The 15,829-nt window shown below is 41.2% G+C and overlaps 1 protein-coding gene across 2 annotated transcripts in view; it reads right to left on the bottom strand.

Annotated features, from left to right (window-relative positions):
• Window positions 1–15,829, bottom strand: part of wu:fb95e10 (nucleolar protein dao-5) — a 40,228-nt gene that overhangs the window by 20,519 nt on the left and 3,880 nt on the right. The window contains exon 1 of one of the 2 annotated variants that reach the window (XM_044100431.1): window positions 13,883–14,197. The exons of the other annotated variant lie outside the window; for it this stretch is intronic. The gene's annotated coding sequence lies outside the window, so the exon portion shown is untranslated. Of the gene's footprint in view, window positions 1–13,882; window positions 14,198–15,829 lie in introns of those variants that run through there. 2 annotated transcript variants of the gene reach the window in all.

Raw genomic sequence — 15,829 nt, 5'->3', positions numbered from 1 at the left:
TAAATTCTGAGTGCATATATCCATGGCCAGAAGAACATTTCTGGTTCCATTGCAAGTCTCCAGACAGCTGTGAGATTGCACTTCTCCGCGGCTCCACGTCATCAGGATAATCAGTCATAAATGGGCAGTAAAACCAGGCAAGAACACACATTTCTGCTCTTTTTTTCTCCTCCATAAAAAATGAAGGCAGAACATTCAATAATAATACACTTCAGAGACTCGATGAGATGGAAGAACTACTGTTTAGGCTCCTGCCAAAGTAAATTTCCCTAAGTTCATTTTTGGGGTGATGTCTACTGAGCTGACGTGTTACGACTCTCAAACTCCATTAAATTGTGGTTTGATATCTTTCAGCTCTAAGATTAGATCTTAAGTTCAACCATTGCTCTTATTATGGCATTTTCCTAATTCAAGCAGAAGTTCAAGCTGAAATAATTTCAGCATTTTATCCCTAATTAGAACCATCAGCAGTAGGGGTGCACTAATTGAAGTTTTCTGGCCGATTGTCGATTATCGATCTTGAAAAAGCCTAACCTATCACTTCATATTATGGCCAATACCAATTTTTTTTTTCTTTTGTCTGAAATGTCTAACTATAGCAAGACAGCAGCAGTGGGCTGACTATTAACTGCAAACATGCAGACATGACTTGATGTTTTCAAGCAATTTCATCCAAAAGTTCACTTCATGTTTGCCACCAGCAATACTAAACATTTCAGTAAAAATTTCCAAACTGTAATTCCTTTCTATTCATCTGTTGTGGGGATGATTTTGGAGGGAACTTCCATCTGTCTGACCGGTCTTTCACACCAATAGAGGAACCAAAGTGTGGAGCATGGCTTTTGTTTCCTCTCAGCAGCCTCACTGAATCAGCCACAAATTAAATGTTTTCTGGTTCACCGAAACTCGAACTGTCACTGCTGCAGTTGGTTCTAAAGGAAGACAACGGGATTAAAGTATTTCATTGTTATTATTATGCAAATATTTGTTTACACATTTAACAGTTTGGTATTACACACAAAAATATTGAAAAACCTGACTTGGTATGGAAAAGCCCTTTATAGCCCAGGAGATAAAACACAAGCTGGCACTGTCAAACCATTAGGGACAGAGTGAAGTCAACGACCCAAAACATAATGAGTTATGATTCGAAACAGACGGTTTTTTCAGCCACATTAAGTTTCATTTAATAATGTTCACATTTAGTAATGTTGCTCAGCGTTCAAGACATTAATAGTCTTGATGAGAACATAAGCAGTAAGAGTTACTACCTACACCAGTGGACAAGTGGACAAAAGAAATTATTTCAGGTCAGCTAACAGGTAAACAGTTACTCACAAAAATCATCTTTTTTTGGCAACTCTGTAGCTTTTAGGAACAGTTACAGTGATAGACTCGAAAGTAAGTCAGCCCAGACTCAGAATGAAGTGGTTCTGCAGAGAGCGGTACAGGCAGCCAGCTCTGTTAATGCTCAGTGACAGCAAGTCAGAGTCCATCAGTCAGAGTTTGGAAAAGACTGTAAATGAGAAAGCAAAGTATGCTCAGCACTGTACAGAGAGTGACTGGCAAGACTGGATTGATTTGCATTCATTATGAGAATACTGCAACCAGCTAACCACTAGCATCTCTTAGCATCCCCTTCAATGCTTTCTATAGGCACTTACCTAAAGGGCTGGTTCCCAATTTTAAATTTATTGCTTGTTTTTTCGATCACCTCTACTTCAAAATCTAAAGCTTTTGCACTGATCAAAGTTGAAATGGACAGCCATGACACTAAATAAATAATTTTTTTGCTAAATTTAAGGTCAATGAAAAGTTTATTCAATTTGGGGCGGGGGGAGACTGTGCAGTGTTTTTGCAGGTTTTACCAAATCAAATGTAAGACTTTTTAAGGTCATTATGAATGATATTTAAGATTTGTATCACAACAGAGGTTTACAGGAGAAAAACAGCATATTTTGCAATGCTGTCTACAACCTTAACCCCCATGGTGCCAAGCTTTTTGCACAAGATGCCAAACAATTTTGCACATTATATATGTAACATTGTGTGTTATGTGCAGGTAACAATTGTGAGCCTGGGGTTAAATCAAACATCGAGCAGTTAACTGGTGATAAAGTTGTACTTACTCACAACTAATGCAAAGTAGCTAGCTAGCAAGGTTATATTAGTGGCTAGTTAGTCTCAAGTCAAAGAACACAATGAAGATGCCTGCATGCATAGCAAATGTCTGCTTGGGAGAAAAGCCCCAAGAGAAAAAGCTATATATAAAATAGCCACAAGGTATTTAAGGCTAAATTACTTTTTTAAATGAATTTAAGACATTTTAAAGCCTTAATTTTAGGTACATGAATTTTTAAGGGTGTGCAGACACCCTTAATAATTATGTAGTTTTTATTTCTGTATCCTGGTTTTTGTTAAGTTAGCCAAACATAATTCAACTTGCATCCTTTTATTTAAGTCATGTGCTCCCAGAATCCAAGCAGCATCCTACTCCAAATTCCCCGCAAGCCTCAATGGTGAGCTAACCAGCAACCGAGAGCAAACAAAACCCACGCAAATACTGAGCTATGCCAACAAAAAGCTGTTGTTAGGGCACAGAATCAGGAAAGATGCAAAAGATCAAGGACTCCATCTTTTCTTTTTTTCAGCATATGGCCATGTGCAAGTCTTTTCATCCCTGGGCCAGTGATTGTCTACATGTCCTCAGTCATTATTGCTACATCACAACTGTTGTGTTACGCTTTCACTGCCTCAGGCGCTACACACTAATGATTGGCACGCCAACTCGGCAAGGTGACATCATCCTCCGAGGCATCATCCCTTCTTAATACCCCCACTGGGATATAAACAAAGTGTACTTATGCTCCCACTTAGGTGAGTATCTGTGCCGCAATACATTGTTAAGGCCAGTACTGTCAGTAACTGGGAGGCATCCAGGTCTTCTGAGAGACTTAAGCCTTTCTGAGTCTAGACACACAAAGGATGCAGTTCCTGAATAATCAGATCATCAGCATATTTAAATAGTAAACCAGCACTTTGACCCACTTTCTGCATTGTATAAAATGTACTGTGTGCTTATGTTAAATACCGCCGGTGGTTAGCAAGAGTGAAGTCCTGAAAGGTCAATGTGAATGTAGATTTTCTACTGGTCTGATGCAAATAGAGTTAAAACATAATTTAATATCAAATCTGTTTAATGGCGTCACATCTAAGTAGATGAGTCACTGGGTGAAAATAAAGAAAAATCTCTTCATCCCAGGAGAGAGTCTTCAAAGTCAACCAACTGACCATGAAGATGTATGAACCGCTTTTAGGGGGGAAGAAGAGAATTCTGCTTTCAAACACAACTGTGTGCACGCAGACACAGATGCACTCACTGAGCCTGCTTCTGTCCCGGGGGTCTACTCTAAATAAGGGAGTGATTGTGGGGGAAGGAAGCAGTGCTGATGGTGTTGGGGGTGGGGCCATTAGAGACTCCAGAAAAGACGCAAAAGAAAGAGAAAGTGAGATTGTACGCATGATGCAAATCCACAGAAGACAGAATTATTAAAAACTGCAGAAGTTTATTGAAAACCAGAAACGTAGCTTGATGTTTGTAGGTAGAAGCCGTTTATTACCAAGGTGTCTTTGACAAGCATGGAGTGACCTTTGACCTTGTAATTGACAAGATTTTTGTCTCCACGAGGAGCAAACAGAAGGCACTTAGCTGACCTGTTTGATTTTGGACACTCCTTGCTCTCCATACTCAAGATGGTGCGATGCATCATTTGTGGAATAAAATCTATTGGAAATCTTATCAAATGAGAAAACTGTATATAGTATATATAGTAAAGCAGCAGAAGTGTGCCAAAAATATCTGCCGTCTTTCAAAACATTTTGTAATTAGACTAGCCAACAGCAATTCACAAACACCTGGTAGAACTGCACATCATCTGGAGTTAGAGGATCCATGTTGTGATGACTTCCTAAAGGAAGAGTGTAGGAAAAAGCAGTACTTTCTTAAAGAGACAGAGGCCCAATTTCAAGCCGATAAATCACGAAGTGAAATTTTATATTTGATACAACATTTTTCTAACAATTGAAGGTAACAGTTACTTGATTGTGCTATAGAATAGCACTGTATGTCTGGAAAATACATATCATAGCCCCTTTAATGTCTGTTAGACTTTATCTGATGGCGCCTCAGTGGGCACAAATTTGTTCAACCAATACAACTCTGCCATTCTGCTTAAATTATTCACTGCTGTCTTGCTTACAAAACCATCTGACATCAGTAAGTGGGTTAAAAACAAAGTGTATTGGAGCTGATGACATTTTTCCTGCTTACTGTGACCAGAAATGGCCAAAAAAAAGTGGAATGTACCCAAACATAAGTCCTCCTCCTCGCTGCATTCGACAGAGGAGAATGTCACATTTAAGATGTCACTTGCTGGAATAGAGCTCCAGATTGTCTATTCAGCCTACTCCATGTTACAACAGTTGTCTCAGTCACTTCTGCAGCTCATTCAGGGCTACTTGGACTCATTGCTTCCATTTATTCAGATGCTTTGAAATGGATATTTTCGCTGGAACAATGCAAACAGTCATCGCTTTGACCGAATCTTCTGCGTTTTAAACAGAAACAAGAAAAGCTCTGAAAAACAAGCAGATAATTTGACTTTTCCATGAGCCTCACATTAGTTTCACTAATGCACAAGGCAAATGATATAATTTGCAATTAAGGGTGCATTCACACCAGTCCTGTTAGATCACACTTTATTTTGTTTTTCCAGACTATCTAGTTCATTTGGGGAGGTGTGAATAGGCAATCAAACTGTGTCGCGAAACAAAATAGCAAACCCAGGTCTTGCTTCAGTTGAAGTGAACTCTGGTGCAGTCCGAATGGATGTGGATGCAAGTGGACCGGAGACCGCTCCAAAAGCAGGAAGTGGACTATAGCGCAAAACAAATGAGCTTGTCTAGTGCTAGCAGAAGAAATGACTTGTGTGTTTTGTTTTTTTGCCAAAGACAAACAAGAAATCCTTCAACCATTAATATCTGACAATTTTTGAAGAAGGAAGTTGTGCATGCCTTCTTCTGAAGTTTTGTGTCGTTTCCTTGAGAAGTTCTTGCAGCACCACCACAGGCAAGAAGGTGAACAGGTTTTTTAATAATTTGGTTTTGTTTGACAAAGTGCAGCGTGAAATGGAACCGCAGCGGCAAAAAATGGAACAGATGCTGCAACTTTGATTGCCAATCGAACCGAGTCTACCGGACTATCAGGGGTGAAAACACCCTCAAGGACTTAATGTGAGTCATCATGCTGTGTGGGGTTTGTAAAAAGTTTGAGTCGTGACCTTCTCTGCACCCCTACGCAAAGCGTTTTAATAGAAAGTGAACATGTTTACCTTGGACATTATATATAAGGCCACATTTAAGTTGAATTTATTTAGAAATGTAACAAGATACATCTCAGTAAAAGAAGACGGAACACAAGGCAGTATTTAGAATCAGATACTTTGCTCATATTTCTAAGGGAACACAGTTAGAAAGATGGAAATGACAGTCAGCAATGCCCCACAGCTGAATATTTCATTTACACTAAGCCCAAAGTTGGCACAACACCAGCAACAGACCCACAGCTGCAACAGTCACCGTTCTATTAACAGAATATAAAAACAAAAAAAGTGGTCACCGGATGTTTGAACAGTTCAACTCATAAGTAAGCTTTCTTGTAATGAGTTGCTGTTTGGAATTATTTAACAAACTTGGTGCTGCAAAGCCTTTTAAAATTAGCACAACTGTGAACTGTTATCCCCCTACACATGTGATCCAGGTTTAGTGTACATCGTTGCCTCTGATTTCGCTTTAACAACCAACGGCACGACTTGCTGTTGATGGCAGCTGAACGCTGAGCTAGATCCAGCTGGAGGTTGGGAGCTGCAGATGTCATTAACTCGACGGTAATCACAGTTCACACACTTCCAAAACATTCCCAGAGCTGAGGTCAGGATCCTGGCTCAGACTTCCTCCACAAAAAAACAACCGGCAACCAAACCCCAGTGCTCCCAGTGGCGCTCACTCACTGGACCGAGGCGGAGGCATGATTGAGAAAGAAAGCATGAAAGAGGAAGCAGCAAAGTGATAGAAAAATTAAAAAAAAAATGTGTGTTGTCAATTCAAACTTTTACTTCCAAAACTAACTGCCATTTTTCTGTACTTTTTATTTCAACACACCATCTGCCTTTGCAGTAGGTGTGCATTTAGCATTCCCTACAAAGAAACTCACTCTTTTTAAGGCTTGAGAGGAGTTCTGTTGAAACTGGGTCAACTATGGAAGAATCTTCAATCATCCCTTTACCTTCAAAGAATCGCAGACACACAGAGAATCCCAAAATCAGGAGTTTTTGTCAAACAAATTCATGTTGCATGTCATTACAGATTTTTTTTAGACAAATCAACTTCTGTTTAGGGATGAGGTGGTGACCACTACCAGGGTACAAAAATGGAGTGACAATTTTTTTTAGTTTTAAACTCTGACATGAAAACATTTACAACAGGGAGGGCCAAAGTAGGCAACGCTGGATGTCACCTGAACTCCTGATTGCTCCTGGTTCCATCAACCAAAGGTGTATGGAGTGAGAGTAAGGCAGAACAAAGAAGAAAATCCTCATTGTCCTCATTATCACTTTGGCTGCTAGCATATGTCAAAGAAGATGCAGACTGTGCTTCATTTCCATTTAGCACATGTTTGCGCAAATGCGAATTCTGAAAATAAATTTGCTTAATGGAAACACAACAATGTCGAAAAGACAAACATTTTTGTTGGATGTTTTGTTTTTGGTTTCTTGGCCATCGGGAAATAGGTTTATTTCACAAAGCTGCAACGGAAACACTGTTTTGCATCATACGAGTCATATGGAAACTAGTCAACCAGATCCTATCACTGCCAGAAAATGCAAAGAACACACGATTTTTTTAATAACTTAATCCATCCATCCATTTTCTGTTCACCCTTGTCCCTAATGGGGTCGGGAAGGTTGCTGGTGTCTATCTCCAACTACATTCCGGGCGAGAGGCAGGGTTCACCCTGGACAGGTCGCCAGTCTGTCGGAGGACAACACAGAAATAGACAGGACAAACAACCATGCACACACACTCACACCTAGGGAGGATTTAGAGAGACCAATTAACCTGACAGTCATGTTTTTGGACTGTGGGAGGAAGCCGGAGAACCCGGAAAGAACCCACGCATGCACAGGGAGAACATGGAAACTCCATGCAGAAAGACCCCGGGCCGGGAATCGAACCCAGAACCTTCTTGCTGCAAAGCAACAGTGCTACCAACTGCGCCACTGTGCACTCCACATTAACTTAATGCATGAACAAACTTATTCAGGTGTGATTTTAATTGTATTTGTTACTTGTCGGAAGAATCGCAACTGCGAAAATTTGTTTTTTCGACATTAGTGGAATATTGACAAAGTTTTGCGCACGTTTGTAAAGGAAACACAGCTGGCAAAATAAATGACTGCAACATGTGGTCAGAAAAGCTGCCATTAATCCTCTGGAGCCAAACACAAAGACGTAACTTCACAGATAATAGTTTCCTAAAACTGAATTGTTCACAATAATTGTAAATAAAGACTCCAATGTTTGGAGTCATTGGACTCCTGCAATGACTCCAAACATTGCAGGAGTCATTCGTCTCGCCAAGGTTACCTGTCCCTCTCATTCTTATGAATGTCAAAACCAATGCACATGAACACTTAAACTCTGCGCTCGCATATTGTGGCCTGCACCCCCTCCTACCTCATGGGGATGTGCAGATTAACACACGACAGACCTCGTTAACCCTGAACAAAGAGAGATGCTAATCTTGTACAGTCGGCCTCGGCTGTCCTCTAACTGTGCGGTGACACACAGAGAGGGAGAGAGTGAGGAAGGGGAAGAAGAGAGAACAAGGGAGGTATATGTAGCCGTAACAGAGGACTCAGTATGCCCCAGAAAGGAGACAATACCACGGGGAGGCCTCGCTCCATCATCCCTCCTATAACAATGAAGGATAGAGACAGAAAGCAACTACACAAAGCAGCCCCGACACAAGTGCTATAGTCTGCCTGAACTCCACCGCCTGCAGCGACGAGCAGCAGGACAGTGCAAAGCTCAACTCTGTGGATATTGATCGCAGTGGAGAAAGTAGCCGGCCAGGCAGGCAGACCCACAGATGGCCAGGACACAGACAGAGGAAGTGCATTAGTAAGGCAGGTACCTCTGATGCTATTAGCTCTGTCCCTTGGGAGATAAAGGAGACAGTAATGACAAGGTTTTAGGTGGGGACAAAAGAAGGTTGAGCGGATAAAAACAGACAAGAAGGAATGGTATGGAAAAAACCTCAGCAAGATAAGAAGGTAGACTTAGGATCCAGCAGAGCGACCGAGGCTAATTTGTAACTTGAAGAGCTGCTGGATCATCTCCATAATGGGCTGTCTGCCCACAATCAAGCTCCTCTCTGGGGGTAAATGAGATCAGGCCGGGCCAGGACCAGCTGGTGGCTTGGATCAATGACACCAGTCAGAGCAGATTCAGAGATGGAAGAGGTGGGCAGCAGTGAAGCATCTGGAAGAGATGGCGAAAACCCGCCCGGGTGGCTCCGTTGTTCCTACCAGATTGGGCAGGGCGGTATGGACACCCACTTGTGGGGTACAAGAGGAAGAACCACTGAGTCCATAAAAGGATTATGCTTCTGTTTGAAGTGGAACAAGACACGTTCCAGATGGGATCTGATCTTTCACAGGGTGTGAAACAGGTTGGGGCAGTTGATCTGATCCATGCTTTGTGAACACAGCTGGTCAGACTACAAAACAACCTCACCATGTCCAAATGCTACTAGGTTAAGCTAACAACATCCTTAAGTGTGGAGGCTGGTACAGAAAGAAGTTGACTTCTAGTTAGCCATTTTCAGTATTGGTTAAGTGTGTCAAAATGAAATCAGGAAGCAAAATTCACAAGAGTAGAAATGAGTGATCAAACATGCGATCAATATCAACATCAACTATATCAATGTCAATAATTTCATTTAACTTCAATTCAGAACCTCATGGTATAGGAAAAGGAAAAGCTTTAATCGCTTTAAGCTTTACTTCTCACGGCCCAACTTAGCAAGGTTGGTGACATCAACTACTCGCTCACTCTGGTAAGAACCTGTTGATTAACATGTGCAGCAGCATTTTTAGGTTGCCCCCAACAATCACGACCATACTTGACTCCTCGGAGGTCCAAACTCAACTCAAAGCAGAAGTTCGCCAGACACGTCCGGCACAAAGGTCAATTTTTACAACCGCGCACTCTTTAGCTCAAAGACTAGCACAGGAAACCGCTTGGCATGAAACTGTGTTCACATCAGACAAACAGTTTTGATGCGACTGAGTTCATAATGCTGAGAGTCAACACAACCGGTCGAAAGAATGGGTAGTGAGGACTAACAGGTGTAAGGTGGCTACTATGGTGTAGAAGAAACGGGGCTAGGCACCCGGTTAGCTCGTCAAACTGTTTGAAAGTAGTTTGGATATGTAGAACAAAAACACTATACAATAATTAGCGATATTGACATATGAAATGCTAATATCGTGATACATTTTTTAGTCATATCGACCAGCCCTACCTACGTCAAAGGAAACTGTACTTTGTAGAGAGGCCTGTTTGCTGTTCATTCAGAATGCTACAATAGAAAGATAGACTTTGGCAGGTTCCATTTCCATTTCAAGAACTTGAGGTTTTGGTTATTAGTCCCAAACTGTTTCGTGGATACAAAAAAGCAGTATTCTGTCTCAGTACTGCAATTTATACTCACAGATGGACTACACCTACACAAACTAGTGAATCAAAATCAATATCAATATCACAATGTTACTCTGTTACTACTCTGTAACATGTCTAATGTGTTAAAATACATATTTCAGGTGCCAAGTTATTTAGACTCTGGATGCTACTTTGGGTGGAATTTCTCCACTCCTGGTGTCTATACTTGGGGATAAATAAAGATAAGAAACTACATTGTTCAGAAAACAAGGAACATTTTTACAACATCTCTGTTGTAAAAATAGTAAACCTCAATTTTACAGTTAAAAATACATTACAATAACCTGTGTGACATTTCTGTTACAATAGTGTGAAGGGTTGACGTTGGCAGTAACAAAGTAAGGATGAGCTCTATTTTATCTGGGAGCCAACAGTGACTCAATGGACTCAATAATCACAATCTCCAAAACTGCCCAGCAACAAAAGACTAAGCCCCACAAATGCATTGTGAAGAAAAAGGAAAAAAAAAAAAAAAGAAATCCAGTCCATAAGCCTAGCAACTGATCTGTGAACTGTGTTCATTATCTATGCTCCCACCAGGGGAATTTAGATTGTCCAAACACAGCAAATTACTGCAGCTGTTGCCAAACCCAATCTCCAAACTGCACCACCAGTTGCCAACTGCGTGCGTGGACAACTGCGATACTACCGACCGCGGCTACTATCAGAACCAAGAGCACAGACAACAGTGGGGCTTATCTCTGCTTTATCGTCACTTTGCAAATGTAATGTAGCTCCCAGAGCGGGTTTCCTTGAGGCGCCTATCGCCGGGACAACAGGGGAAAATTCTGAAGAAGAAAAAAAAAGACTGTTTCTGTTGGTGTTTAGATAATCTCAAAACAAGAAACTATTGTGTGGTTTTAATGGATTAGAAGAGAGCTACAGTAATTTGTAATGATGCCAAGGAGAGCAAGAGCCCTGGGTTCAGGCTGAAAAAAGCTTGATGACCAGAGGCACAAACTCGCCCCTGTCACAACGGAGTTCAGAGCTGGAAGCGGGGGGTTTTATTGTGAGTCACACTCCCACCAACACCAGCCCTTAGGCTAGAGGAACGACAACACATGTGTCTATTAACGTAGCCATCATCTCTCCTCTCGGAGCCCACGCTAGGGGTCAAGAGGGCAGCTTGAGGCTAAATTAGCTATTAGCATTTAAAACGGCCCAAACATCAGGTCACATAAATCCATTTTATAAGCGGACCACTTTACAGAACACTTAAAAGCAAGTTAAATAAACATTGAGTAAAAATTTGCATTAACAGATGACTGATGAGTCTAATCCAAATGGTCAGAGATTAATCACTTGACATAGTAACTGCTTCCAATCATGTTGAATTTCTTATGCACTGACGACGCTAAATGTCAGATCATAAAACTCAAGCTCCTGTCCAAGCACAATCAGTTTTTTACTCTGGATTTACTTTCGACGACCTAAAAGTTTTTAACCCATTCTATTGATATTCAGTAAGAAAGGCAGAGACAGATCAGAACAGCATGAGTCTAAAACGCTAGTCAGGAAAAATTAAGAGTGTTGAAAGCAAAGCACTTAGTTTATAAAGATGCTTTATGCTTAGTCACCTTAATTTGTTTTCGTTTGATTTCCAATAAATCCTCCCTACAAACAGAACGCCTCTGGCTTTAATCCACATGCTCTAAGTAATATTTTTTCAAATAACTTCGTTTCAAAATGGTGCGCCTTTTAATGGCGGCTCAATTTAATTTCAAATGATTGCATCAAGCTCGGTCCAGCCTCATCCCAGAAGCAGAGTGAGTCAGCCATTCGTTCATCCATTCTTTGGCGTGGGGATGTGGTTGGTGGTGTGAGGAGGGTGAAGGGAAGGGGGGGTGCAGTCTGGCTCACCCCTGGCTTAAGAGTGCTGGAGAGCCTCCAAGCCCCAGCATGGGCAGCTCTTAAAAAAAAAAAAAAAAAGCTCATCTTCGTTGCCCTTGGATGCCATTTATTCAGGATGACATCAACATCATGGTGGATCACCACATATTGCCGGCCAACCCAATCTGGCTTTGCCCACGGGGTTTCAGACTATTTATGCTGTTGTCTGCACTGCCGCAAGGGAACAGACCACGGCTGTGGGCTGACCACGAAGACTTGAGGAACGACTCTTTTCTTCTAGCAGTTGTTCTACCACAGAAAAAGTCAAACTGCCTTCATACTCAATCACCTGGGCTTGCTTAGATTGATTCACTTTATCTGATTTATTATTATTATTATTATTATTATTATTATATTATAAGAGTTGGCAACAGTGGGGTGACTATAGTTAACTGTGAAGTCAAACCTCTTTAAGATCGGTAGTTAAGATCGGCTTAAATATCAGCTGATCCCTGAGCTCCCAAAATTAAGGTGCCTCCCTAATCTATATTTTAGAATCATGATTTAATTAGGTTGTAAATAGCTACTCAAGGTAATTTGAGTCAGTCTATATGATTGGATTTTTTTTTTTTTAATTAAGCTAATCTCATCAAATTTTCCTACATAAATCAGAGATGCACCAGTCAGGCTTTTCTTGGCCAATGGCTAATTTCTGGCATGGTTTGAGCTCTGACTTGGCTTTTTTTGTCTGGTGTGGAAAGTTTTATTCTCTGGATTTTATCGTAGAGAAGAATATGTAATATGTAATCAAATAAATATCATCCAGGTAGGTTAAATTGTAGAGAATCTTATACAATCAAAACTGTAACTCAAAAAAGAAGAGGTGCACCAATCAAGCCTTTATTACTGACGCCGACTTCTCATTTTTGATGAGCACTGAAAGCCATTTTTCACTCCATAGCGAGGTCCGTAAGCACAATAGAAAAATGTAGTCCAAGCTCTTTGATAAAGACTTTTTAAATCCAAGAAAAAAAAATGAAAGAATGACAAAATTCTTACTACAATGTATCTGATTTTAAGTTGTTAGTTGGAACACTTGGAGGCAGAAAATGATTAACAAATTTGCACACGCACAAAGATCAGACTAAAAGAAAGAAAGAAATGGGATCTTAGGTATTTAGTTTGCTGATCACCAATCAAGATAAAATGTTTTCATTCTCATATAACTGACTGTTTCATCCCAATGATTTGTGTCTGAATTGCACTGGCTTGTCTTATTTGCTGTCTTCTTTTGGAATGCAACAAATTCTTGCTCATTTGGAAAAAAAAAAAAAAAAAAAAAAAAAAAGGTCAGGAATGGGGGACCCCCCCTAAAGCCTTTAACCACAATGGCCGATCACTTTTAGAGGGGTTGACATTAATCACCTCTGATTATATCACAGCTGTATTTCAGCTTCACTCTTCCCCTTCGGCTTCTGAGATCGTTGCCTTAACATGCTGATGGGGAAATGTTCTATGAATAAAAAAAATTAGAATTAAGACGCTGTCTGCTCATTCATTTTCACACAGGGAAATGGGAGAATTTTTTTAAAAATCTCCTCCCCTTCCCCCAGAGGCGGCTGAAACATCTCTCGCTTCTCACACTACTTTTGCCCATCACAGAACAATGGGAATCCGCGATGAAGGATGGAGGAGGGGAGACAAGAAGAGGGAAAAGAGGGGGCAAAAAAAAAAAGAGAAAAAGTTTAGGGTGAAAAGGCGCACAAAAATGCTCACAAAAGGAGGGAAAATGTTTTCTACGTAAGGACAAGAAACGCGTTAAAGCGATTTTATTAGTTGTGCCAGTTTGTATCTAACAGGTCTGCTGGGCAGTTTAGCGACCACGCAGCCTGGCTGCCACCGCCCCACTCGAGTCACATTCACAGAAACGGAGCGGCTCACCGCACAAAGGCGGCATGACATCCAAAATAAAGCATATACACATTTTATTTTACGCGCCTAACATAAATACCCATTCAAAAGAAACAGCAACTGTAATTCAAATACTTTATACATCTGTTTTAAATGTAACAGAAACGGTAATGGCGCAGACGTCTTCAACGGTCACCAGACAGGACGTTAATTTTAAGCCACCGTTGTTTTTATTTACGGGTACTTACTGTCACCGACTTTAGCACGCTAGCTAGAGCTAAAACAATCTGGGACTTACCGGTTAGCGTTACTGCAAGCTAGCAAAATCCTCACCAGCTATACGCCCAGTCGTTGTTAGCCAGTCCACCGCCTCTCGAGTCAGAAAGCGGGGATGAAATTGTAAGATAAAGCTGGAGTGAGAGTAGGAGGGCACCGGGGGACGGCGAATCAAGTCGAACCGAGCCAACGGACAATGGACTTGTGAGTCGCGAGCGCCGTTTTCCCACAAGTGATGCGCGCACCCTTGAAGGAAGAAAGGAGGAGAGTGACGGTTCGTTTCACTTCACTGCACACTCACTCACTATACTGGAGCCGGCGAACGGAGGGATGGAACGGGCGGAGGAGAGGCTGGTGCATTCGCGTGCTGCTCGGAAATGTTGCCATATTGTAGCCAGTGATACATTTGATTTATGGTTTAAAACCAAATTCTGTGACTCTCTAGGTTCTATATAAATTAATTCTGGGTGGGATTGTCGTTTTACTGGAACTTCATGAATGTTGTTCACAGCGGAAACGTGTGTAGGAAAAAAAACCTTAGCAGTATTTTAATAAGCATTTTAGGAATTTATTAGCATAATAATATTATAATATACACTGAAAATATTATCACGACCCCATCTTTTGATTAATTTATTCAAAGAGACATGTATATTAAAAGATTTGGGGGTTTTATCTTATAGTGGCTGGCCAGACAGGAAGGTTGGTTGTGAGGAGGAAGACAACACGCTGTTTCTGGCAACATAAACAAACCAATAATTTAACTGGGTTTAGTGAATGATAAATAGAAAATAAATATGTGACATGTACATCTTCCCAACAGTGATGACAAGATTACCACGGTGGTGACAGAGTCATGCTGTGGGGGTGACTGTGTTGAGGTATGGCATAATAAAACCTAAATAAAACGCGTTGAAGCTTCCAGTTGTAATAAGACAAGACTTGCAGCAATGCGCTGACTCAGCAGGGTTGACTATATGTGCATGCCACACTTCTCAGATTTTAATTTATAAGAAGAAAAACGAAGGAAAAGGAACCAAAACACTTCACGACCGTGCCAGTCTGTGCCTCCAAATATTAATGTGAACTGAAGCTGGAGAAACTGAAAAGCTCAACAGGTGTGAATACTTTTTGCAAGCCGCCGTGCGTGGATACAGTTGTCTCTAAAATGGATAGTGCATATTAACAGCGGATCATTTTCTTTTTTGCCCTGTCGAGAATAAAAAACAGCCTCTTTACTACGAGTCCGTGAATGGAACATTCACCAGACAGAAGCGGCATGGCAAAATTGAAAGAGAGTGAATAGCAAATAGACAAGAAACTCTCTCTCTCTTTTTTCTCCACTGAAAACAACCAATCCCCTCCACTCTGGGGGTGGGGGGTAGCGAGGGTGAGTGAGGGGGGATTATTCAAATCAACGATGATGTCACCTCTTTGCGAGTCACCCTACTCTCTCGTCCAAGTTTTTCCCAGTTGTCTGGTGCCCACACCCCACTCCTCCACCTCCCCGTCCAGGCCCCTAGAGCCCTTTATCTCGACTGTTCAAACTCTTTTCTTCCACTCTCCATGCCCCACTGCACACACACACACACACCCACACACACACACACACACACACACACACACACTCGCACGGTGAAGCAGGGTTGCGCCGCATGCATCAAGTTGGCTGTATTGTCCGCTTTCAGTGCTACTGTCGCAGCAGAACACCCTGAATGCATCTCAAACTTGTTGATTTTTAAAAAAATATATAATATTAAAACAGGATGTGTATCTGTTTGCAAATCTCCACCATGTGCAGCTAAAATAAAATAATAATATATATATTTTTTTTAAAGTGAGTTTTCAGACACAAAGACAGCAATGTGCAGAGTGTGCACAGATTGTTTTTCTTTCCTTCTTTCTTTCTTCCTTCCTTTCTTTCTTTTAGTCAGAGTGCAGTAGTAGCACATGGTGTTGAATCATCTCT

Source organism: Gambusia affinis, linkage group LG19 (assembly GCF_019740435.1).
Source record: "Gambusia affinis linkage group LG19, SWU_Gaff_1.0, whole genome shotgun sequence".
NCBI classification, from domain to species: domain Eukaryota; kingdom Metazoa; phylum Chordata; class Actinopteri; order Cyprinodontiformes; family Poeciliidae; genus Gambusia; species Gambusia affinis.
This window is presented reverse-complemented; position numbering and strand designations above follow the sequence as displayed.